The 25341-nt window shown below is 47.9% G+C and overlaps 1 protein-coding gene across 3 annotated transcripts in view; it reads right to left on the bottom strand.

Annotated features, from left to right (window-relative positions):
• Tbl1x (transducin beta like 1 X-linked) overlaps window positions 1–25341 on the bottom strand; it is a 180130-nt gene that overhangs the window by 90637 nt on the left and 64152 nt on the right. For all 3 annotated transcript variants that reach the window (XM_071606828.1, XM_071606826.1, XM_071606827.1), the window contains exon 2: window positions 17817–17890. The gene's annotated coding sequence lies outside the window, so the exon portion shown is untranslated. The remainder of the gene's footprint in view (window positions 1–17816; window positions 17891–25341) is intronic.

The following is a 25341-nucleotide window of genomic DNA, read 5'->3' as shown; positions in this document are numbered from 1 at the left end:
GGCCAGCTAGCAGATGACCTTGGTAGCATCCGTGTCTGGTTCTGAAAAAACGCAGAATGGTCAAGTGAAGGGTCATGGAGGTTTCCACCAAGATTTTAAAGGAAGGCCTGGGGGGCCAGCCTAAGTATAGCAGGGCCACGGCCCCTGGGAGCTGTCCCTGAGAGAGTGGTGTGTGAAGGGGAAGCAAAAGCCAGAATGAAGAGCTCAGGAACCAAGCGATGCCAGTAACTAGACAGTCTGCCCAGAGCAGCTGCTGGCTGCAGAGAAAGCCAGGCTCCAGGAGAGCCCGCGGGCACTGCAGCCGGCAAGGCCAAGCGGGCAGGGCCGCCCAAGCCCTCTGGAGAACACATCTCAGGGCCGCGGGTCCGAGATGCTGCACGTGGAGTTACAGAAGGAGTCGGGATCCGTCTGCTCCTCTGGCTTTCAGTCCTGCCCTGTCCCTTCTCTCTCCATGCCCCTGATCCTCCTGTTTGGGATGGAAATGTTCAGTCTTTGTCATGGTACGTAGCATGTATGTCACTTGCTTTTGACTTCTACAAGAGCTCACAGGCAAGAGTTTGCCTCGAGTCTCAGAAGACTTTGGGCTTGGACTGGACTTTGGGACAATTGAACTCTTAAGACTATGAGACTCTCGGAGATGGACTAACTGCATTTTGCCCTGTGAGATCAACATGAGGTTTTGGCAGCCGGAGGGGGGGGAAGTTATGGTTTGGATATGGGGTGTCCCCCCGTAGCCCCCGTCAATTCAGGAATATTAATACAGAGGGAAAGTGATTAGATTAAAAGAGCTATAACCTAAGTTGTCCATTCGGGCTTGAATAGACACGCTGGGTGGTGACTGCAGACAGGTGGGCATGGCTGGAGAAGGTCACTAGGGGCATGCCCAGGAAGGGTGCATGTGCCCTGCAGCCCCTTTTCTGCTTCCCGAAGACGTCTACGGACTGAGACCTCCAGAACTGTGAGCCCCCAGTGAACTTCCTCCTCTACGTTGTTCCTGTCCAGTGTTTTGGTCACAGTGACCGAAACAGCTAACTAAAACAGGAGCACATACATTACAGGAATCAGGCCGTGGCAGTATGTGCCTTGCTGGTGTTGGTTTGATATTTATGACCACCTCTGAACCTCCAGATACACAAAATGCAGCACGTGCCAAATGCTTAGCACTTATACACTGGTTAACACTGTGTTCTTTAATCCTTACCAGTTCCATGAGGCACTTCATTGAGCCCCCCCAAGAAGAGATGTGAGGTTCTTGCATCATTTTAATCAGTTTCCACAAGCATTGCTATTCCCAATAGACCTGCATTCTTTTTCATATTTATCATAACACTTTTCTTTATATGCCACAAACTGTCTTTCTCAATAAATCATTAGCATCTTAAGAGAACCCCATGACCAAAAGACAACAATCTGTTTTCCCTTCCCTCACACACTCCCACAGCCCGAGAGAAACAAACAGGATGAGATTCACAGTCATTGATCGCTGGAAGCAGCGACTAGGCCTCTTGTGGTAACAGACAGAATGGGACCTCCTAGGGGAAGAGAGACATGACAATGAGACTGTTCTACATTATTGATTCAGTGGGTCCTTAACACAATGGCAGGGTCTTCCTGACACAGGTGGGAGAGCTGGCAGGGGTGGAGGGGGGGGGAATGTGAAGATAGAGGCGGAAGATGGAGGGATTCAGCCCCAAGCCAAGGGATGCCCGAGTGCCCACAGATAGACATGGAAGAGACTGGCCCTCCTGAGCCTCCAGGACCCAGGCCTGCTGACCCCCTCGAATTGAGAGCATCAGTGTCTGCTGTTATAAGCCACCCTGTTTGTGGCTATTTGTCATGATCATAGAAAACAGGATAATAGAATCACTAGATTTTTTTTTTTAAAAAATCCTTCTACATGATGCAAGCCTGTAGTTCCAGTGGCTGGGGAGCCTGAGGCAGAAGGATCACAAGTTCAAAGCCAGCCTCAGCAACTTTGTGAGGCACTAAGCAACTCAGTGAGACCCTGTCTCTAAATACAAAAAAAAAAGGGGGGGGGGCTGGGGATGTGGCTCAAGTGGGTAAATGCCCTGGGTTAATCACCAGTAGGCCCCCCACCAAATCCTTCTGTATTAGAGATACTACCTAAAATGTTTGTGAAATGTAGTGCTATTTGAGATTGTTTTTTCCTCAAACAGAATAAAGTCTCTCTCTCTCACACACACACACACACACACACACACGAGGACAGCAATTAATAGAAGATTTTGATACATTTTATAGTGGCTGAAGGATCCGGGTGAAGAGTATGTGGGAATATACAGAAGTATTCTATATACTTTTGAATTTTTTGACTATTTCCATATTAACCCAAGGGGAGTATGTCAGAAACCAGAAAATATCCCCCCTTGAAGCAATGCAATTAACTTTGATTGTGGGAAACCTGCAACACCGAGACTAGTCAAGGACGGTGATCGGGTGCCCTCCCCTGCCCCTGCTCTGCAAAACAGTCTCCTTCTTGCAAAGACTGATGTCTCTGGGTTCCATTTCTTTAGCAAAAGTCTGGGCCCGATTTTCACAATTCCTTCTCGGGGACCATGCTGCTCCAGTGTCACCTAGATAGCACCAGAAAGAAGGGGGGCATCCTGGAGTCAGCATCCTTCCGCTTGGCGGGGCAGAGCTGGGCAGGTCTCTCAGGAACCCACCATTCATCCCACATGCAAGAGGCTTCCTCTGACCTGACCCTCACTTTTCCAGTGTGATTTCAGAACGTGAGTGGCTGCACATCAGGCCAGGGCAGGATCCTGGCAAGCCAGAGGCTGACCTGTGTAGGCACTTGTGACCTGTGGAGTCCCTCACCATGTGGTGAGGCCTTGTCCTGTAGCATCCCAGAGACTCCCCTCAGAAACGGTCCCCGGGGGTGACCATCAAAATGCACCTCTAGACATTGCCTCGTTCCCCCTGGGGAGCATAATCCCCAATTTGCAAGAATCAGAGTCCTGGGAATTCCTTCTGGGTGAGCCCAGACATTGCTATGTTCTTATCCATCTGGGATGAAGTGTGAATTTGGCTCTACTTTTACTCAACAACTGTAAATCTTATAATCCACAGAGCCCCCCCGGGGGGGGGGAGGAGTATAGATAGGCAGCATGCAAGTTTAATCGTGCTCACTCAGAAGGCCTTTGGGGAAGGTAAAATAAATGAATAATTATGGCATCGGGCCACCTGTGAAAGGGGTCTTCAAAGTCTTAGTTCAGTTGTGTGCAATTTCTAGAACCAGCAACAGAAGTTGCCATTGCTTTTTCATAGTCTTTGATTTTTCAACAGCAACGACGACCAACACTAATAGTAACAGAGGCTTACGGACAGATAGGATGGTTAGCACACATCAAAGCCTGCCACAGCACAGCTCACAAACCATTTAAAGCACCCCTGAGTTAACTGTGTACAGCTGCATTCCCAGACTGTCGCGAAGGCTGGAGATTATTCCAGATCTGCTTGCTGCGTGTCGAAGTGCATGCAGAGTCGTAAATCAGCATGAACCCCCCCCCCCAAAAAAAAAAAAAAAAAAAAAACATTTGACCCATCTCTTTCCCTTCAACACTTGAGTGCTGCCACCCGCCACCTTGAACAAAGAATTTCCCCTCAGTAGGTAGCTGGGGCTCCCGGGAGAACGTGCAGAACCAGGAATCCCCCAGTGCAGAGGGTTATCCTGGGCTCTGCAAAGAGAACTAAATCTGAGGAATTCCCTTCCTGGTCATTTCTCCCATCAGATTTTGGAAGAGGAAAAAAGCCAGGCTTTTGGATCCCTCCCCACCTCACAGAAGGGATCCGGACACAAAGGATCTCACCGTGGTTCCAAATTCCAACTCCATCAGCAAGACATCAACACAAGAAATGGAAATCCCAGAAACCTCGTCTCTGCTCTGCTAGTCGGTGGCTTGAAGCCCCCCCATCCTACCAAATTTAAAATTGGGGCTTGAAATGATGCCTTTAAGGAGGCTCCAGCAGGGACCATGGGGACACGTGTCACAGGTTTCAGGTCATTGCACCTCCCTAAGGAAGCTGCTGGAGCTAGGCTCTGTTACAAGCTATTTCAGTTCTCTTCTGGAAAGGGATCTGCCCAACCCCTCCCCTCTCCCACAGAGGGCACCCCATGATCCTCACAGTTGCAAACACAAGGGGGCAAAAAAAATTCCCTGCCACCCCAAGCAACATACTAATGCCCACGGGGTTTGTGCTTCAAGGAATTTCACATTCTACAAGATCCAAGTCCCCTGGGGGCTGCAGGTTTGCCAAAGAGCTTATTTTTGCACATTATTTCAGTTTAACTCTTGAATAACTGTCTTGTTTGTTCCCTTGCTGACACATTGATCCTCCTTCAATTCATGTTACGTGCAAGACTAGGTAACACTGACAGCCACGGATGAGAAGCGCCGTGGGTTTCTTTGATGGCCATCATCAGTATCACCCGTTTGGCCAGCCGCCCCAGCTTCTTTAAGATCATCGATGCGACGATGACATGCAGCATCTCAGAAAGGAGGAGCGTTCAATGCCATCCTGCCAGGCATGGAGTTCTCCCTGCCAGAGGCGTCTGCGTGTCCTGACACGGGCAACCCATCTGAGCTCAGGCACAGGGAGACGCTCGTTTGGTTGTGCCATCAGCTCTGCCTCTCCCTGTGGCCCTCTCTGCCTGCTCAGAGGCGTGTTGGGCTTCCAGAGACCACGCTGTGCACCTTGAGGGCAGCACTTTGGCAGTGGGGGTGTGGGCCAGGGGGAGAGGGGTCACTGGTTAGCATTCTGAAGAACTCCATTATCCCACTGTTTCCGTCTTGCCAGACCTGGAGGAGATGCCCAACTTCCAGAGGTTTTTTCCAAATAGCATGGAGTGTTGCATAAACACACTGGAAGGTGAGAAGGATACAGCCATGCTCAGCCTCCCCTGTACCCAGCTGAGCTTTGTTAGCTGGGCACACAGCAGTGTTGGTGAAAGAAGCCTCTGCAGGCAAGAGTCAGGGCACAGTGCTCTGCTGCTCGCGTTAGCAATCGATCCATCAAACAGAAACAAGAGGGACGGGTGCTGGGTCACTGACCAAACACCAACATCTTATTCTTACACTTAATACAAGTGAACAGCGAGGACGATGACACAGCCGAGAAGCCACATGGTGGGAGGGGCCTGGCTTCCTGCCCACCCTTGGTACTACCAGGCCCAGTGCCCGTTTGGAGTGTAGACCCCATGGACAGGTCCCCGCTCCTGACAGAACTGGGTCTGCAGCGTGTCACAGGATACCTTAGGACCTGGCCAGTCCTATCAACAGAAACCAGAGTTCCTTAACCACAGGACATTGGGGGTTTGCACTGGAGGATACTGAGGAGCATCCCCAGCCCCACCCACCAGAGGCCAAGATCACCGTGCTACCTAGTTTGGATCTGGACCATGTGCTGAAGGCTTGGGCCTGAGGGTGGCAATAGTGGGAGATGGAAGAAGTGGGGCCTGAAGAGGAAGTTAGATCACAGGGGGCATGTGATTAAAGCAGAATTGGGGTCCTGGCCCCTCCTAATCATGCAGCTTCCCAGTCACCACGAGATGGGCAGCTGGTTCCGATACAGGCTCCCTGTCATAAGGTGCTGCCTATGGAATTGGACCAAGTGGCCATGGAATGAAAACATGAGCCAAAGTCAACCTCTTAGTAAATTCATTACCTCAGGTATTATGTCACAGTCAAGGAAGCCTGACTAATACACACTTCACCCATCATTCCATCCCAAACATCTCCAGACACCGTCCCAAGTTTCCCTGGCGCGTGAAAGGGATTCAAGAAGTACCCCTTCTGAGAACCACTCTCCTAAAGGGATTGGATACCACCCCCAACACCCACAAAAATAAGGCCCCAGGTAAACACAGCTCTTGTACGTGCTTGCTCAGTGTGGAGCTCTCCCCCACGAGGACAGCCATGGGCCACATGGTAAGCTAACTAAAATTTGAAATTCATCTCAGTCATACTAGCCACATTTCAAAGGCTCCCGAGTCCCCTGCAGCTGCTATAATGGATGGCATGGATACACAGCAGTTCGGGGCTCACAGGGAGCTCTTGGAGGTGTGGCACTGTGACACCAGGAAGCTTCTCTGTCTTCCACCATGGCTGCAAACTTCTCTAGGACCTCAGGAAAAGACTGTTGGGGACACATCTAAGTCAACACCATGATCACCTAGGGAAAAGGAGCAGGGTTTTTGTTTGCACGTGTGTTTTCCAAAGAACTATTTTCTTCAAATTGACTTCAGTTGTGGACAAGTGTATAAAGAGCCATAATTCAAAAAGAAAAAGGGATTGGCCCCCAATTTATATGTAGTTAATGAAAAAGTATGAGCCTGGGAAATACGGAGATCTGTCTAAAATAACCACCCAAGCAGAGCAGCGGGACCTATGTAAACAATCTGCTTGATCTCGTCATGTGACTCCAACTCTCGGGGTGGATGACATTCCGGCTGCTCTCCTGGAGTCCCCAGGTCCACCCGGAAGCCTGTCCCCAGGTGGGCTGCACTCGCAAAGCGCCAAACCAAAATATGGAGACATGAGCCACGGCCCGATTCCTCCACAACACAGGCCATGATCACATGCAGTTCCTCATTCCCACCCACCTAATGACCTTCCAAAAGCAAAGAGTCTTCTGAACCAACTCAGGACCTGCTAAACACTGAGCAGCTCCAATATGTCATGTTGACAGGTAGACAAGGTGGAAGGGGAAAAGACCGGATCGTTGAAAAGTGTCATTATCTCAAGACCCTTGTCTTTTAAAAAAAAAAAAAAAGTATGCTTTCATCTCTATTTTTTATAGCGCTTATTTTTATAGCCTGCCGTTTCAGTCAGGTCCTTTGGTGGCAGCAGGGGAAAAGCTGACAAGAACAATTAGAGGAGGCAATGTTTCTTTGGGGCTCATGGTATCCGAGGTTCAGTCCATGGTTGGCTGACTCCCTGGCTCTGGCCCGAGGTGAGGTAGAACATCATGGCGGCAGGGCCTGGAGGAGGAGAGCAGCTTAGGACAGGGCACCAGGGAGCAGAGAGAGCACTGCTCACCAGGGACAGGATAGAAACCCCAAAGGCACAGCCCAGGGACCCCCTCCTTCAGCCACACCCCACCTGCCTACAGTCAGCACCCAGTTAGTGCATTAATCCCCTGATGTGGACTAACTAGGTTACAACTCTCATAACCTAACCATTTCACCTCTGAAATTTTCTTGCAATGCCTTGCACATGAGCTTTTGAGGGACCCCTCATATCTCAACCATAATACCAGCACTTCATTGGGTCTGACTTGAATCTAGACTTCACCTTGCTGTGCCCAACTACAACAGTGCACAGGTAACCTGTTCTGAACAACCAGTATCTCTGTGATGGAAGTTGGTCAAGAGTATGTTACTAGTTATGAAAGACTAATGTTCAGCTGGTCATGGTGGCATCGGGGTGGAGTCCAGCCCGAGCAACAGGGTGCCATTGACGGCCTCACACAAACAAACCCAACCTGGGACTTGAATGTTCACAGCGGCATTATTCACAACAGCCACAAGATAGAAACAACCCCGAACATCCATCAATGGATGAAGGTCTCTCCATCAGATAAAACGTGGTCTCTTCACACAACGGGACAGTATTTACCTGGGAAAAGGAACCAAGTACTGACACGTGCTACCACCATTATCCTGAAAATGGTCCGGCACAGATAACACGAAGTGTGTGGTTTTATCAATATGATAGGAAGTGTCCAGAGTAAGCAAACTGATTAGCAGTAGAAAAGAGATTGGTGGTTGTGTGGGGATGGGACACGGAGGCAGTCCCTGGGGACTGACTGCCCATCAGTATGGGGTCTCCTGGGGTATTGAAGATGTTCTGAAATTAGATGGTGGGGACGGCTGCACTCCTCTGTGAACATACCAAAACCCTGAATGGCACCTGAGTGAGCTTTTGGGGGAAAACAAGGCTCAGTGGGTGCACCTGGGGAAGGTGAATTTCATCCAATAAAGCCATTTTTAAACAATGCTCTGACTATAATGGCTACCCCACATGGCCCTGGGGACCAAGGGCAAATGCTCCTAGCTGCTCTGTGGCACACAGTTCAACGAGATCGCCCTGGTGAGGAGAAGTGGGTGGTGGGGGACAGTGCCAGGTGCCCTCCAGGCTCCCAGGAAGCTCAGAAGGCCACATCTGCATGGCTTCCTTCCTGCCGGCAAACTCCGGGCATGGTGGGTACTGATGGATCACACGCTCACCTGTTTTCTGACACCGAATCTCCCCCAGCCAAGGTCCGAGACATAATCAACCACATGAGCTGGAGACTCTGTGGTCCCCTGGGGCATCCAGGACAGACGACGGGGCAGAAAATCCAGACCGGTTCTCTTTAGGGGCTTCAAGTGCATCCGTTTACCGCCATCTCCCAAATCCCCCCATGGCCCACCACACCCCCCCACCTTCTGCATGCAACCTGTTCCTTCCCTGGGAACCCACGGTGTCCATGTGGTCAGCTGCAGGCCGAGTTTACCAAGATGCCCGCCACGGTGGATGCCCCTCTTTCCTGGGCCTCCCCGGCCCTGGCTGCCACCAGATTGGGAGACTGGAGGAAAACGAGGCCCAGCCTGCAGAGACCAAACAGAACCGCGAACTCGCTCCCGTCACCGGGCTTTGAAGGCCAGCATCGGAGACACGGACGACCCCGCGCCGATCCCACAGGTTCCTTCCTCAGATGCTCACGTGGGAGGAGGGCTCCCCCTTTCCTCCAAGGGAGGCTGGGTGGATTCTGCAGAACCAAACCAGGGCAAGCGCAGGGCGAGAAATCCACCCTCGACACGCCGACGGATCGTGTGGCCAATTAGGTCACGGCAGTCCTCGCCAGCCGGGGCCCAGAATCCCGTTATTCACAGTGCCACAGCCCACCGCAGCTGCAGGCCTGAGAGGTTTCCAGAGCTATAAATCCATCTGTGCCCTGCTCAGCTGAACTGCATGCAAGATTAATATTCCGCCTCCATTCACGGACAAAGACAGATAGCCGCTCCGTGTAAACAGACACCCAGCACAGGAGCCGGGCCCGGTGACCTGCAGCTCAAATTGGGTGCTTGGAAGAAATAAGTATTTTTACAAACCAAACCCTATGTGGTCCCATCAAAGGGAAAGAGAAGGAAAACACACACACACACACACACACCCCTTAAAATGGATGTAAAAATTCTGAAAGGTTAGTAAACACCTGGCCCTTCAACCCTGTCAGATGCAGAGCCTCTAAGGGGGAAGTCTTTAAGGGGGAAAACTCAAACAAAGCAGCCCATAATGCTATTAATTTTAAAAGAAACTATACATTCAAATGGGAATCCTACTTAAGGCTAGTCAGCGATGCGAAATGAATGCCTCACAGACGAAGATTTCCTCTCCGGGCTCACCCGAGTAACCAGCAGCTATAGACAATACAGCTCCTGCAACTGGCTTTTAATTATCCCAGACAGCTCCATGCTTGGTCCTTACACGTTTTCCAACCCCAACCAAGAACCAAATCCAATCTGTGCAGGGTCAGCCCTAGCCTAAGATCCAGTCCCCGCACCCAGAAGGCAGGTATTAGCTGCCAAACAAATGAACAGATGACCCGAGATTAATTCTGCCGTCCTACTTTGCACCAAAATAGCAAAGAAATCCATTTTGATTATCCCTTGTAAATAAAGTTATAAACCAATCTGAGCTGAAAGATCCCCATGGCCGGTAAACAGCAGCTCCTCTGGCACCAAGTGTTGCGAGAACACATTGGGAACCACGTCGGAGCCAAATATAGAGCGGCGATTTCTGCAGACGATGTTTAAGTGACAGACACCACATTTCAGAATCATCAAGAACCCTTTCATAGAAAGATAAAACTTCATCAGGCTGATTGCAGAGTGTCTCCAAAGTTTATACACACAGAGGGAAAGTTTATGGCTAACAGCTCAGGCAGGGAGAAAGGTGGGACCAGATCCATGGTGGACAGCAGGCTGCCACATATGGTACTTCCACTATAGCTTTTACTTACTTCTTTACGGTTCTTCTCCTTGGAAACTTAGGATCTCTCTCAGGACAGCACTTTCTATGACAGAGAAAGTACACGAAAAAGTGTAAGAGAAAAGCTCTGGAATTTTCCGTGTGGCTGGATGATCCTACTACCCACCGCCCGGAATCACTTTCTACATCTGAAGAGTAAGTCACAGCACGGATCGACTTTGAAATAACCCGACTAAACAAAATGGGCAGTCAATCTAAACAGACTTTCTCCAAAGACGACGTAAAAACAGCCAACAAGCCCGTGAGAAAACGTTCAATATCATCTGCTCATCAGGGGAAATGCACATCAAAACCACAGAGTGATATCACCTCACCCGAGTACGTCTGTTATCAGAAAGATTAAAGGTGACAAGCTTGCAGGGAGTGGAGAACGGGGAACCTCTGCACACCATTGCTGGAAATGTACAGTAGTACAGCCCTCGCAGTAACCAGGATGCAGTTTTAAAAAAAAAAAACAACACACACACAATGTAGATATACAGTTGGGGAAGCTGAGGCAGAAGGATTGCGAATTCCAAGACAGCCTCAGCAACAGTGCGGTGCTGAGCAATTCAGTGAGACCCTACAAAACAGGACTGGGATGTGACTCAGTGGTCGAGTGCCCCCGAGTTCAATCCCTATTCCCCCCAAAAAAGTAACACTACACATCTCCAAAATCTGGAAGAAGGATTTAAGTTTTCACCATGAAAAAAATGATGTTTGAGAAAATACATACATCTAAGCCCGATTTAAATATTATTGTATACTTGTAAATATTACATGGCACCCTAAATAGCTTACACAGGAACAACAATTATGTGCACTACCAGTTAAAAATAAATTTTTAAATCCTTGGTAAACAACTTAAGAACCCACTGATGAACAGATGAATAAAATGTACTCAGTATACATAATCAAATACTTTTTAGTCTTAAGATGAAAATCCACGGATACAGTGGTGCTAGCCTGTAACTCCAGCAAATTGGGAGGTTGAGGCAGGAGGCCGGCCTCAGCAACTTAGTGAAACCCCATCTCAAATATAAATAAATGGGGCTAGAGTTGTGGCTCGGTGGTGGAGCACCCCCGAGTTTAATCCCCAAGTACCAAAAAAGAAAATCCTATCAAATGCTACAATACAGACAGACCTTGAAGGCGTTGTGCTGAGCGAGATAGATAACTGGTCAGAGAAGGGCACATGAATGGACTGCATTCTAGGAGCGCCCTAGAGTAGTCAAAGGTACAGAGACAGAAGGTAGGAAGATGGGGGCGGGTTTGGGCAGTGAGGAACAGGCAGTTAATGTTCAGTGCAGACAGTTTCAGGGGGTTGGGGGTGTAGCTCGAAGCAATGAACTGTACACTTAACACTAGGTAAGAAGGTGACTGTTATGCGAGGCGTGTTTCATAAGATAATCTTCCCTTGCATATTGATTCAAATAAAGACTACAATCTTTCAGAGTCTCAGAACTGTGTTCACATTTCCCATAAAAAAAAAAAAAAAAAAAATCAATGCTGTATACGGATGTGTTAAGGTGGGAAATCAGGAGGATTCCATAATTATTCAAAGTCATTACATTCAGAATTAATACCCAGTATGAAAAGATCAAATTATGCAGATTATTTCTTTTTAACAGACTATAAACACTGGAGTTAAACTAAGTTGATGTCTTGATATATGATCATATTAACAAAAACATCTCAGGCTCAATGGTGCACACCTGCAATCCCAGCTACTTGGAAGGCCAAGGCAGGAGGATCATGAGTTCAAAGCCAGCCTCAGCAACTTAGCAAGGCCATAAGCAACACAGGGAGACCAGACCCCTCTCTAAATAAAATAGGGCTGGGGATGTGACTAAGTGGTTAAGCGCCCTTGGGTTCAATCGGATGGATAGATCAATGGTATGCAGCGGCCAGTGCCCTCAAAATATCTCCGATTGACCAGAGAAGTGACTAAGGTTAGTACAGAAGGGTATGCAACTTCAAAGACAGGTATTTTGTTTTTATTATTTTTTCTTTTTTGGTACCAGGAATTGAACTCAGGCATGCTTCACCACTGAGCCACCATGTTTTTTAATATATTAAAAAAAACCCACAATGTAGATATACAAAAGCCAGGTCTAGTTGGCCTTACACAAAGGGAAAGGTCCAAATAAATCCTCCCCCCACCCCCGCCATCCCACCCCTTCCCACACAGGCACAGAGCCAAGGCCATAGGACGACACAGCCAGCCAGGAAGAAAGGGCTGACCAAAGATGGAATTTTCTGGAACGGTTAAGTTTCTGTCGTTTAAACTACCCTGCCTGTGGCACTTCGTTACCACAGTCTGAGCAGACTAATACAATATCCTTATTTTCCAAATTTACAGTTTTACTGAACCTAAGAGTCCCTTTAGCAGGGCTGAAATTGTCCGATTTCTTACCATGATGCTTTGCTACACTACCAGGCAAGACGACAGAAGGCAACGTTTGGCCTATGCTACTCCCTCCACCAACCAACTTCAATGCCACTGCGCCCTGGGCGAGTCTGCGGTGGGGACTCTCGGGTGAGTACAGAAAGTTGGAGAGCATCCCTGGTCTCCACCCTCTCCAAGCCAGTGTCAAACACCCCAGTGTCACACCCCAGCTGTGACGTCAAAAATGTCTCCAGACATTTCCGGACATTCCCTAAGGGAAAGAAATTGCCCACCGTTTAGAGCCACTGTCCTGCACTGAAAGAGAGCTATGCCTGTTATCCCAGCAGCTCAGGAGACGGAGACAGGAGGATTATAAGTTCAAGGCCAGCCTCAGCAACTTAGTGAAGCCCTAAGCAACTTCATGAGACCCCGTCTCAAAAAATAAAAATAAATGGGGCTGAGGCACAATGGTAGAGTGCTCGCCTAGCATTTGCGAGGCACTGGGTTCAATCCCCAGCATCACATAAAAAAATAAAACATTAAGAAAACTAACTAAAAAATAAAAATAAAAAATAAATAAATAAGGCTGGGGCTGTAGCTCTGTGGTAAAGTGCCTCTGGGTTCAATTCCCAGTACACCCCCTTACCAAAAAAGGGCTAGTGGGAACTGCTCATGTTTAGAGAGAAAAATGAAAGGAAACACAAAGAAAAACAAGATTCTTAGATTTGGGCTAAGAGCCAGAACTAGTGGAAAAGGTCAGGCACGGAAGAGTGTCATTTTCGGGCCCTTCAAGGCCAGTTTACAATCAGAATCTTAGAGTCCTTTTCAAGGATTCCATCCTGACTAGATACGATTATTTATGTCCGTTTGATGCAAATTTAAGCACGAAGAAGTTCACTGGGAAGTGGGTACACGTTGCATTCCCAAGTTTGAAAGGGAGGCGGAGGCTTGTGTGGAGAACGAGGGTCTCCAGGTCAGGCAACCCACCTGCAACCCAGGAAGACTAATGTTGTTTGAAGGAAAAGTCAATCTGAACCACAGGTTGGGAGGAGGAAAAAAACAAAGGAAGGGTTTTGTCAAACAGCACTTTATCAGCTGGGGAGCACAAAGGGCCAGTCATTGTTCCATTGGCTTATCGTGTAAATTCACACCTCTGAATCAACAAGCTGGGGCCCAGAGGGTGCCTGGGAAACCTTATAGGCTTCCATAAGATGGATCAGCAACAACCCCCATCCACCTACAAGGCACAGAGGCCCTGGCACTTCCTAAGCAACCCCTTCACCAATCTGGTATGCAACCCCCCCACCCCCATGCCCAGGGTGGGCGACTACGGGCATGCACAGAGACTGCTGTCCTCTCCACGACTTCCAGTTCATTTTAGAGGGAGCCTCTGGGGCTCCAGGGAAACACTTCTCCACAGTTAAGGCCCCTCGCAAAGACAAGGGGTCATCTGTGCCCTTCTTAGATTTTTATGAAAAAGGAACTGGTTTGAGAAGTGCCCACCCATTTCTGTTACTAATCACAGGGTTGCAGTTTGCATGTGGAATGTCCCACAGAGGCTCATGCATGGAAGCCTGGGTCCCCAATTCAGCCACGTTTAGAGCTGGAGCCTTTGGGAAGTTCTTAGATCCTAAGTGGATTAATCCACTGAGGAATTCATAATTGGATGGCGTCACATCACTGGGACATGGTGGAAGTGTAGGAGGTGGGTCCTAGTTAAAAGAAGTGGGTACTGGGGATGTACCCTTGAGGACTCTATCTTGTCCCTCCCTCCTACTCACTGACATGAGCCGAGCAGCCTTCTCTGTCACTTCCTTCCGCCATGATGTTCTGCTCACCTCAGGTCTAAAGCAATGAAGCCAGCTGACCACGGAGTAAACTTTTCAAATGGTGAGCCAAGATAAATCATCTTGCATCTCCACCGGTTATTCTCAAGTATTTATCACAGCCACACACATACACCAGGCCACACAAACACGGCTGCAAAGCAATGCATCTTCGATCTGGGGCTCTTTAGAGACTCCAGTGAGCTCCTCCCATCGCATCCAGGCGGGTCACGGGGAACAGGGAGTGGGAAGAGAGCTGAGGGGGAAACAGCACGCACGCACCCCACCCCAACTGGACGCCCACACTTCAGTGGGCTGGACCCACTTGGAAGTGGGGCTCCACCACACCCTTGCACAGAAGGGACTCGGACATTTTGCCAACTTCCCAGAAGTTCCAGAAGGCACAGCTGAACTAAGCATATGTGAAACAACAGCTGTTGGGCTCCAAGTCGCTCTGGTTTCTGAGGGTCCACTCCAAGTCCACCGGCAATCTCCATTTATAGCATTGGTGACGCCGATATATGTGGACCTCAAGTTTCCAGTGCTTCCCAAGGAGCTAAACCCCAAATGGAAACGCTGGGTCCTCTGCTGGCACTTCCTGGACACAGCAGGCATGGACAGCTGGCCCCTGGTGAGGGCAGCCAGCTGGCTGTCACAGCAAAGAAAGTGACAGCTACCCGATAGATCCCTGGGCTTGACTCCTACCGTATGGCATGGACCTCAAGGCTTGCTAGTGTCCCAGGGCGCAGCGTCTCTAAGCTGCCTCCTTAACGTGACTGCTTTCTCTCCATCCAAGGGGAAAGCAGGCCCAAGGGATGACCTGGAACAGCCCGGAGCAGGAAACACCCTTCAGCAAGCCAAGGGATCAGTGGACTGTGGCACATCCACACCCCAGAATCCCACTCTGCGTTAGGGAAGAATGAGCTCTGGAAGGACAGGGAAAGTAGGGATGGATCTCCAGGGCATCAGGCTGCAGTCAGTCAGTCTGCAAAAGCTGCATGCTGCAGGATTCCATTCAGGTAACACATGAAATGAAGAAAGGACGGAGACGGAGAGGCAGAGCCCAAGGTGGACGAATCCTGCCCCTGACCTATGGTAGCAGCAACACTCTGCACACACCTGGGACCACATTTCACACAACCACACAGGCAGAGCTCCCGTCACCAGACAGGGCATGCATTCACACCAAAAGCACCTTGCCAATGCCCATTTCCTACTTGGGTCAACTCGGCACAGTTCCGTTGAGAGACGCAGTCACTGCGGGGAGTCAGCAGGACACTGGAACTCTCTGTGCTCTGCAGCTACTTGCGAGTCTGTCATGGTTTCAGAACAGAAGCCTTCAAGCCAGGTGGGTGGCTCACCCCTGCAATCCCAGCTAGTCACCAGACTGAGGCAAGAGGACCCCAACTTCAAGGCCAGCTTGGGCAACATAGCCAGACCCAGTCTCAAGATGCAATTTAATAAAGGTAAAACGTAAGGGAGACTGAGGTAGGAAGATAGCAAGTTCAAGGCCAGCCACAGCAATTTAGCGAGCCCTAAGCAAGTTAGTAAGGCCCCGTCTCAAAAAATAAAAAGGGCTAGGGATATAGTTCATCGTCACTGGGTTCAATCCCTAGGATCCCCTCATCCCCCCAAAAAAGGTGGAGCTCAGTGGTAGAAGGCTTGCCTAGCATGCACAAGGCCAGGTTCAATCCCCCGCACCACGGAGAGGAGAAATAATAGAAGGCTCTAAAAATAACAGTGTCTGATGGATGAATGAGTAAACAAAATGTGATCTATGCATATCACGGCTCAGCGTTTGGCTGTTCAAAGGGACAAAGTACTGACATACGACACCCACATGCTAAGTGGAAGACAGCAGACACAGAAGGCCACTCGGCACAGGCTTCCATTATTTAAAGTACCCAGGAGAGGCCACCGCACATGGAGAGAAAGCGGATTAGTGGCAGCTACACGGCAGGAATGGGGAGTGACTGCTAATGGCTACGAGGTTCTTCTGGGAATGGTGAAATGCTCCAAAGTTGAGGAAGGTGACAGCTGCAGAACCCAATGTCTAAAAACACTGAACAGGGGCTGGGGATGCAGCTCAGTGGCCAGTCTGTCACAGGACCCTGGGTTCTGGTCCCAGTACTGTATGTAAAAAACCAACAGCACCGAACATTCAAAGGGGTGAATCGTCTGCTGTGTGAATTGCATCTCAATAAAGCTGCTATCAAGACAGAACCATGTCTAGCACAGAGTTCTGCAAGTGCCCCTGTGCTCATGATGGGTGGCACCTCAATGAACCTCCTGGCACACCGCATACAGCCCTAAGCGGGACACACACCAAGGGCACCTGCTTTATCAGACCTCACAGCTCAGCAGCACAGCTGGCTGCTGGCCCTGGGATGGAGGGATCCCTGGGGGCAGCCCACCGCTCCTGCTGAGGGGTGGGAAAAGTCCTAAGTTCAACATCGGAGGTATGCTCATTCCTGAAGGAGTCCAGCCGTAAAGCCAAAGGTCGTGAAGCCAAAGGTCGTAGGCCTTGCCACCTTCAAGCTGGGGACTGTAGGTATGTGGATTTTGGTCACGATTTTCTCCTCTCTCTTCACCAGAGGAGGCTCTGAGGATCAGCTTTGGTGCTCTTTCAAGGAGACAACCAAGGGCAGTGTGTCCCTTAGGTGTGCCCAGGTAGACCAAACATGGCAGCTCCCACACTAAAAGAATCCAGGAGGTTTTACTGAAAAAACACCAAACACCTCTTACATCCCCATGTTCTCCACAACAGCACAGAAGTAACAGGCTCAGAGGACTGTCATCTGCAACAGAAGGGCTGTCGAACTGTCTGCAAAAGGTGGTGCCGATGGTTCCCATGATGAACCCACAGCAGGTAAGGACAGCTCAGAAGGCCTCATTCTACAGGAGTCAGGGTCTGTCCACACTGAAAACCAGCAGACCCAGGCCTCCTGGGGGTCCACGCACGGTCCACACCAGCTCAGGATGGGCTGAGCAAGGCTTCCATGGAAAAATCTGGCCTGTCCACCCAGTGTCACAGCTGCCTGTCATTTCCAAACACATTGAGAGGGTCACGTAAGACAGAGCAGCTTCCACCACATAAAAGCCAAACACTTTCTCGATTTGTTTATATAAACCAAACTCCAGAGCAAAGATAAATACCTCACACGTAAACGGGGGGGAAAGATCAGAAGCTATGCGTCACTCCAAGGCACACACATTTTGATGACCGTCTCCATTTTTCTTTTCTAAACTTCATGGAAACCTGAATTCCAGAAGCTAAATGTTTTAAATAGAGTTAGTAGGGCTGGGGATGCGTGCAGGCCAGTAGTAAGGCGTGTGCCTGAGTTCCATCCCCAGCACTGCAAGAAGAAAAAAAAAAAAGGAGTTTGAAGTGCTGACAGAGAGCTTCACATTTTTCCCCCCAGCAAAATCACCCATTGCAAAGAATCTCAAATTTCCATTTCCAGCACAGAAAAACAAACATGACCGCGTGGCTTTAAGCATAGAAAATACAGAGAGGTTGACAGGTTGTTCATTTCATAATAAAATCTCCTTCACAATTCCACTTACTCAGAAGTAAATGCAGGCCAATCCTTTCTTCTTTCCAGGGCTTATGTCGAGACCTCTCTTCTATCTTGTATTACCTGTTAATGAATAAGACTCCAAGTTAAGTTCAAAACATAAGCAAACACATCCTGAGACAGTTTCACCCGCTCCTTAACCAAGCAGACGTCCGAGTGAGCACGTACAGTGTCCCCCCCGTCAAGGGTAGACCCCACATAAGATGGGGGGGGTCCTGTGAGATTCCATCTCCTGGGATGATGTGATCATCTTAGTTTGTGCAAGTGCATTCTGTGATGCTTCAATAAAACGGCTAGGGACGCGTTCACCCTGACGTAGTTGACCCAACTGCAGTACTCTGGCTGTATTAATAACTGCATTAGGTGGTGGGCCACCCTCACTGGTGGATTTAATGCTGTGAGGCTGTTCACACAAACTGCTCAAAAAGCGTCACGATGCTCAGCACATCGCCAGGGAATTTCAGGACCCCAAACCCCACTCGACTCCGACAACTCAACGTCACTGTCTTCTCTGCGATGCTGAGGCTCGCTAAGTGAACACACAGGTATTTCAGAAGGCAAGTCAAATCTTTCACCGACAGGAACTCCACGTTGAGCCCTGGGGCAGAGGGCAAGGCTGCGGAACTTGGCGAGAAAGGCACAGGGACAATTAGCTATGAACAAACGCACAAGGCAATTTCAGATGAGAAGCAAGGAACACTAATCTGGGACAAGGAACAGACCCTGAGCAGGAGCACAGGGACTTTGCCTCTGAGAAGGGAGCCCTTGAACAGGGGGCAAGGTTGCAGGTGCCATGCACAAGTCCTGTGCCAAGAAGGAACTTGGCATGAGGACTGGGGACAAACAGTGGGGAGCCCTTTCCGTAGGACTTTCTCCGGCATCTTCCAGCTCTGGGCCATCAGGAACCGCGGCACAGGGGCCCCTCATGGAAACACCCGACTGCCCTTCCTGCTCTCCAGGTGTTTGCTCTGAGCGACTCCAGGGCTGAGGGCGCCCACGATGCTGTGTGCAAATCCCGACAGCCCACTCGCCCGAGCACTTCACTGCCCACGAAACCACCCTTGACCATGCCTCCCTCTGCATTCTGAAAGAAGGAAAAAGGGGAAGAAGGCACTCGCTGCAGACGCCCCTCTTCCTTTTGTGGTGCTGGGGAATCCCACCCCCATCTTCCTCATGATTAATGATAAGAAACTCTCCAGACTCGAGTTTCCTCAGCTGTGAAATAAGGGCATTAAAATATTTATGAGGTTTCCGCCACATCAAAAAATCTGCGGGACCATTTTCCTATCGACTTCCTCTGGCAATTCTAGGGGGAAACACTCGCAGAGAACTTATCTAAGGACTCGGGGAAGAACTGCAGAGATGGGGAGGGCGAGCGTCCGTCTCACAGCCGACTGAGCGCTGGAATATACCCCAAGGGCGCAACGTTGTACCAGGCTTGCCACCATGATTAACACTGCAACTCCAGAGAAATCCAAGTTGTACCAACACGAAAACAATGTGAAAAATCTGAAACATGTTTTCAGAAGCCACGAAGCATGAAAGGGAAGCTACCATTTCCTCCCAATTCCTTTTCTCATTTGGGTGAGCCCTGCACTAACTGGGCCTGAAGCCAGATGCCAAGATGGGCTGGTGTGAGCAGCTGGGGTGCCAGAGGGTTCTTGCTATGGGTTCAAGTTCTGTGTAATGAAGCAGCTGCTTCCTGTATTACCAACAAAAGACAGTTTTTTTTAAATGTATCGAGATGGTTTATTCAATAACAGGTTTTTTTTTTTTTTTTTAATTTATTTATTTCTTTGTCGCGGACACAACATCTTTGTATGTGGTGCTGAGGATCGAACCCGGGCCCGCATGCATGCCAGGCGAGCGCGCTACCGCTAGAGCCACACCCCCAGCCCTCAATAACAGGTTTTTAAATCCTTTAAATCAGTAGTTCAAGAAGCCATGAGGTTGCCCCCCACCCCCGGGAGCACTGGGCAATGTCTGCACACCTGTTTAGCTGTCAGGACTAGAGAGGAATGCTACGGAACACCCTTGCACACACAGGGTGGGTCTCCTTAACAAAGAATTGAGTCAACTGTCAATACTGCCCCAGTTGAGAATTCCCACTTTACGTTCAACTCTATAATTTTTTTTTTAGAGAGGGTGATACCCTAACCATTTTTATTCTTTTCAAAGTAACCCATCTTTAGCTTTTAAAACTAAAAGCTAAGTGAGTCAAAAGACTCCTTTTTCAAAATTGCCAGCCTTTTTGCACCACTGATCTACAATTCCATTTCCAAAAGCAACCACTTTCATGCCTTGGAACTTTTGTTAATGTTCGTGTTCCTTGGTATTGACTTCCATGTTTCTAAATCATCTGCTTATAATACTTCACTAAACCAATTTTCAATGCAACTTTCTGATTTTCAAATGCAGATTTGTTTCCTTAAATGCCAACCACCAATGCTGTGCTTACCTTTTCACGTTTTCCCCATCACTTTTTATAACTTGTTTTCTGTTAAGTCTACACTCTGCACATATTATTTCGATAATGGTAAGATTCATTGCTTATTCAACTTTTGCATTTTCTTGGAGTCCCTAGTTGCCCTTGTTTTTGTTTTCTTTGTTCCCTTTGACAAAATTCTTCCAAGATCTTGCAACATTCTTTCCATTCAATTTTCCACACGATTAAAATGCTCAGATATTTCGCTGGGGTTGTGGCTCAGTGGTAGAGGACCTGCCTGGCCCATCTGAGGCACTGGGTTCAATCCTCAGCACCACATAAAAATAAAGGCAGTGTGTCCATCTCCAACTTAAAAAAATTATAAACAAGAACATTTAGATCGTCTGTCAGTTCCATGTGCTGCCACCTTCAGAACACATGTACCAGAACGTCCTCTTCCAATTTCTTGAGTCCAGTCTGTGCTAGTCAGTGTTAGGCCTGCTGCAACCTGAAACCATCAATGCCTCGAGAACTCCTCCTCTTTGTTGTCTATCTGGACATTCAGAGTCCCACGATGTCCCCTTCCTTGGTTACTGTCTCACCTTGGTGGGACAGGTTGTCCACTTCTAGAAGTGAGATGTCTAAGTGAAATGTGGCTGACGTATGAATGCGTACAAACATCTTTAGTCCATCCTCCATAAATTTGCAGGGGAGAAACTTCAAAATTCTGGGTGCAAATTATTTTCAAACAATTCTACAGTACATCTGTTTTCTAACTTCCACTCTTGCTGTTAAAAAATCTGATGTCACATATATAACTTTAAAATCCTAGAAAAGTGTTTCAATACCACCTTTATCCCTACTATTTTAATGTTATGCTTAGCTTTGATGTAACATTTTGATGAGTTTAAAACTTGTTTTAAAATTTTTTTTAAGTTGTCACTGGACCTTTATTCATATGTGGTGCTGAGAATCAAACCCAGTGCCTCACACATGCTAGGCAAGTGCTCTGCCACTGACCCACAGCTGCAGCCCTTTTATTTATTTTTTATTTCAAGATAGGGCTTTACTTAATTGCTCAGGCTGGACTGCAATCCTCCTGCCTCAGTCTCCCAGGTAAATGGGATTACAGGTGTGCACCACCACACCCAACTGACAGGGTTCATTTTTGCTCAAGTTACTTGGTATGAAAACTTCTCTCTCCTTCAGATTTAAGGATTTGTTTTGCTCTTCCCTGAAGTTCCTATTAGGCTCATGTCTGACTGTCCACAGCTGCTCTGTGCAGTTAAACTTATTGTGCCCCATGTTCCCCGTCTACTGAGGACTCCACTAGCCACATGCAGCTACTGAACACTAGTCACATAGCCAGTACTGGTGATGAGCACCGGTTTAATTGTATGTAAATTTAACTAAGTTGAAACAGTCACACGTGGCTGGTGGCTACCCTATTGCAATGGTACCAATGTAAAGACTATCAAGAAGGGGAAAAAACACTAATCAGGGGAAGCAAAGCCTTTAAGCACCAATTCTATGACTACATTCAACTTAAATTCAGAAGGAAAAGTTGAATATACTTCGAAACCCCCGCCCTTAGCATTTCCAGTATGGAGTTCCACGATTTAGTTCCCAACAGAGAAACTCAAGGACCTGAATGGGTATTCCTCAAGTAGAAACGTCCTTTTGTGAGTAAAGATGCGGTTCATTATCCCCAAGTATAAAAAGGGAAAAGGAGATCCCACGGGTGCCTCCTTTGAGAGTCATCAGGGTGCCTCACAAAACAGTCACACGCATGCTAATCGAAGGAAAGATCAAGGAAAAAGAACAAGGAACACACTGGCAACTTCTTTGTAGGTTAGGCAGAGGACTGCACATTTCTTCTTAAATGTTTTGGTTTAGAAATACAGGAACTAGAAAGGCATTAGTTGTAGTTGGACACAATACCTTTATGTTATTTTTATGTGGTACTGAGGATCGAACCCAGTGCCTCGCACGTGCTAGGCAAGTGCTCTACCGCAGAGCCACAACCCCAGCCCCTACCAGGGCATTTTCTAAGCATGCATCTTTTTCTTCATTTGATACACGTAACACGTAAACCAAACTGTTGCTCAGGCTCTCTGATGATCTAGATGGAAAAGAACAAAACCAAGCCACAGGTGAGCACGCCTGCAATCTCAGCAATTGGGAGGCTGAGGCAGGAGATTGGCAAGTTCAAAGGCAGCCTCAGCAACTCAGCGAGACCCTGCCTCAAAATAAAAAAAATAAAAAGGGCTGGGGATGTGGCTCAGTGGTCCAGCACCCCTGGGTTCAATCCCCAGTACCAACACACACACACACACACACACACACACACACACACACACACACCAGAAAAAAAAAAAACCACAAAAGTTCTGAATACTCCCTGGGGTTGTGGCTCAGTGGTAGAGCACTTGCCTAGCACACGTGAGGCCCTGGGTTCAAGCCTTAGTACCACATAAAAATAACTTTTTTATAGTTGGATCTTACTCATTTATTAAAAACACTAACATGGAGCAGGATCAGAACCTGAAGTTCCTGTTGAGTCAACAAACAAGAAGACACATTTCCACAGGTATTTTCCCTTCTCTCAAGATATGTCATTTAATACCCATCAGTTCCTGGAAAATGTGAATCTATTACTTGTAGGTTTTACAAGTTCAGTGTAAAAGTATAAACAATTCAAAGGAGGAGAAATAGAGACGCTAAACACACAAACTTGATTTCCTCTGTTATGTCTGATGAGGCTTAGTAACAAATCATGCTTGTCAAAGTGGCAAAATCGATACGTGTGCACAGCAAACAAGCCTACGGGAAATTATAATAAGCTATCAGCGGCACAATATTTCTTTCTAGGCATTTATTTAAATTACAGTGACAGATTAAATTTTATTTAGAGGAATGAAACTAATCTGGAGCCAAAGAAAAAGAATCAGGTTTAAAGATGATACATTAAAGTATTAGCATAATATGATCTTTTGTATTGTGTAAACTGTCAGTCAACAGTAATTGGAATCTCTCCACGCTGATATTATGCCAAACTTTATAAAGATAAGCCACACATGACACTAATCAGTTTTTTTTTATTTAGAGATGAACTAGTTCATCACGAGGTGGAAGAGAATTCTAATGCATGTCTTCCTCACGTCCCAAAGCACCGGCTCCACATTTTGCAATGAGCATGAAGCACAATTTTAAATGCGATTGTCGAGCACAGTGTTTATCATACACAGAATGTATGATAAAAGTTTCTGAACACCATATGGCCCTGCTCTTCATATTTCCGTTTCAATCATTTGCAAAACACAACCCAACTCCCTCTTTACCTGGAAAGGTCAATTGTTCCGGCTTCAATTTCATTTAACAGCGCAGCAAGCAAATCCCTTTTGGAAAGCAAATACACTCAGAAATCTCCCTCTGTCAATCACCATATTCAACCATTCCCTTCCATATATACTGAGAAACCTAAGACACCAAAACTAGAAAGAATGCAACGTTACCAGCTACCTCAAGAACTGGGTACTGAGGCAAGTGCACCCACGTGTATTTCTACTCCCAAACTACACCTTTTCTCCAACCTCCACGGTAAGGTCAGAGAGCCCATACTGGCATGCTGGATGGATAATTCTGCAGTGCTTCACTTTAACCTCAGACAACCATTTTCCTATGCCCACCAGAGTGGAGATAATTAGTGCTCCAAGAGAATTCCCTTGGCAAGCAACGGCGACCAGGAAGGCCATCCTGTCCCCTCCCCGTTCAAGATGGCACACTGGAACCTCCTCTCCTGCTGCTCAGCGCAAGGCACTTCTCTGGCTCTGGTGTTAGTATCTTCCCCTGCGGCCCCTCCCAACAACTTGATCCAGTGGGAACACTTTCCCAATTGTCTCCTTCCTCTGGACTCCCCCTCACCACCTCCAAGAAAAAAAAAAAACAAACAACACTCCTAGAAATGCACTGGACTTTCATTTTACTAAAGCAAGTTGAACCTAAATTATGCATCGGTCATTTACAAAAGGTGTAAATGAAACCTTTTGAAATAGATTTCAGTGCCTTTTGCACAAATGGAAAATAAAAATAGGGAGATGGAGGGTGCTTGTTATGATAGCAACGGGTCATTGGGAATCCGTTCCAGGGTACACCCAAGGTCAGCCCTGTTCCCAAGCTTTAGATGAGAAGTTCAACTGGGGGCGACGTTGCCCCTACCAAGACATATTTGGCAATGTGTGGAAACAAAGGTTGCTATCACTAAAGATAGGGGTGTTCTTGGCATTGACTGGAAAGACCACGGTGCTGTTACACATCCTACAACAGCTACTTCAGTAAGAATGACATAGGATAGTTCCCCTTTATCAGAAGTTTTGCTTTGCACAGTTTTGCTTTTCAAGGTTTCCATTTCTGTGATTTGAAAACAGGAATTGTTTAGTTCTGGAATTTCTAAGTTTTAAGTTGCATGCTTTTCTGAGTACCATGATGAATTCTTGCACTGTCTAGCTCTGTCCTGTGCAGGACATAAGTCATCCACTTGTGACGCATATCCATACTATATACCTCCCATTATCACTTAATGGCACATTAGTCACTCATGTGAATGATCACAGTATATCCTTGGTGTCAGGCATGTAATGGGGGCTGCAAAATTTATGCCCCACGGATTAGGGGACTACCATTAATTCCTTGGGTATTATGCTTCACTGTAGGCAGTGGATGGAGCTGAGAGCACCACAGGAGGGGGATGAACGCAAGGCCATGTTTTATACCACCAACAAGCTTTTCACAAACTGGCTCCAGAATAACCCTGTAACCCATCTCTACCAGCTTCCTGAACACCAGCGTCTATCTAGACCTCCTCCTGGGGTTTTGCCAGGTTTACATTCCTGAGCCCAGCACCCTTTGAGAACCCATGGGTCCAGCCCTGGGGACCGCAAGGCCGTGAACCACCATCTACCTCGAGAGCCCATCTCCCCCTCCCTGCAAACTCCTGCCTGGAGTCCAAGCCAGCCTTCCCACAGTTATGGTGCACCCTGGAGACTCCATGATCAGTGAGGGCGCTCAGAGAGCCTGGCCTGTCTTTTCT

This window comes from Marmota flaviventris, chromosome X (assembly GCF_047511675.1).
Source record: "Marmota flaviventris isolate mMarFla1 chromosome X, mMarFla1.hap1, whole genome shotgun sequence".
NCBI classification, from domain to species: Eukaryota; Metazoa; Chordata; class Mammalia; order Rodentia; family Sciuridae; genus Marmota; species Marmota flaviventris.
Note: the sequence above shows the minus strand (reverse complement) of the source record. Positions and strands in the feature narration are given on the sequence as shown.